Raw genomic sequence first — 1,928 nt, forward strand, 5'->3', positions numbered from 1 at the left:
GGAAAAGGACACAAAGATCTTTAGGCGCATCCTGCGCAATGTGCCCATCAGCTCTGCACCTCCACAAAATCATGCTTCCAACCTACAAGTTTTGTTTCCCAAATGGCTTCTGTGGATCCAGGGCTACTTTTCTCAGGCTCTCTCACAAGTTTCAGTTTCAGATGTGGAAGGATAGGATAAGGAAAACCAAGGCACGGATGGAACTGAGCTTAGCAGTGGATGAAAACAATAACAGGACGAGATTCTGTAGATACATCGCTCAGAAAAGAAAGGCCAAAGAGAGTGTACCCTCTTCTGATGGATGAGAAGGGTAAACTGATAATGACAGACATGCAGAAGGCTGAGGGACTCAACAACATCTTTTCTTCAGTCTTCCTTGCCAGTCAGGCTTCCCAAGTCTTTCATTCCCTGAACTCATAGATGGAGGCTGGGGGTGCAATGTCCCGCCTACTGTAAGTGAAGAGTAGGTTTGAGACCACCTGAAGAAACTCAACAAATACAAGTCTATTGGGCCTGATGACATGCATCCCAGAGTCCTGAGGGAACTGGATGATGTAGTTTCCAAGCCTTTCTCCGTCATATTTGAACAGTCCTGTCAGTCAGGTAAAGTCTCTGGTGACTGGAAAAAGGAAACATCACTCCCATTTTTAAAAAGGGTAGAAATGAGAACCCATGGAACTACCGAATGGTGAGCCCCACCTCTGTGTCTGAAAAGATCATGGAAAAGATCCTCCTGGAATCGATGTCAAGGCCCATGCAAGACAAAGAGGTGATCTCAGACAGCCAGCATGGCTTCACCAAAGGGTAAATCAAGCCTGACTAATCTGGTGGCTTTCTACAATGGAGTGACCACATCAGACAACAAGAGAAGACCGACCTATGTCATCTACTTGGACTTCTGTAAGACCATTGACACTGTCCCACATGACATCCTTGTCTCCAAATTGGAGAGATATTTATTTGTTGGGCTGTACCATTCATTGGATAAAGAGTCAGCTTGAAGGTCACACCCAGAGCGTGGTGCTCAATCGAGCTGGGGCTGTTCATCCTGGAGAAAAGAAGGCTCAGGGGTGACCTCTTTGTGGCTTTTCAATATTAAAAGGGGCTTATGAAAAGATAGAGAGTGACTCTTTCCTCACTCAGATAATGACAGGACAAGGGGGAATGGTTTTAAGCTAAAAGAGGGAAGATTTAGCTTAGAGCTGAGGAGAAAATTTCTTCAATTAGTGGGTAGTGAGATACTGGAACAGGTTGCTGAGAGATCTCAGAGGTGCCCCATCCCTGGAGCTGAACAAGTGCAGGTTATGTGAGGTCCTGGACAACCTGATCTCATAGGAGGCATCCCTGCTAATGACATCCCTGTTAATGGCCGGGAGATTCAAACTAGGTGACCTTTAAGGTCCCTTCCAACAGGAGCCATTCTCTGATTCTATGGTCTCACAAACTATACTTCAACCATGACTCCCATGCCATCAGTCTTCCTGTGGTCTCTCACCTGACCAGAACAGAAGGTGCCTCACCATCTTCTTCAATGCCTTGAGCATGCTTCATGCCCTTTATGGTCCCTATCTGTGCCACATTCCTGCTGCTGGTCTGTCAGCTCCAGAGACAGAAGTGACCTCCCAGCCTCCTTCACAGCCATGTGCCTCCTGCAGGCCCAGCACATCCTGAGGCACACCTGACCTCATCCCAGCATTCCCAGCTAGCTTCTCCTTGTGGCCTCTGATCTGATCAGATACCTGTCACCTCACATGCCTCTTCCAATGCCATGGGACTGCTGCAGGACCTCACAGTCCCTGCCATGCCCCAAGGGGACAAGCAGCTGAAGTTAGGGGTAGGAGTGGGGTTGAAGCTGAGATGTGCTGTGTGCATGGTGGGGGGCTTTGAGGGTTAGATGATCAGGTTAATGTTTAGGAATTAGAGGTCAC

The sequence above is a fragment of the Anas acuta genome, chromosome W, assembly GCF_963932015.1.
Source record: "Anas acuta chromosome W, bAnaAcu1.1, whole genome shotgun sequence".
NCBI classification, from domain to species: Eukaryota; Metazoa; Chordata; class Aves; order Anseriformes; family Anatidae; genus Anas; species Anas acuta.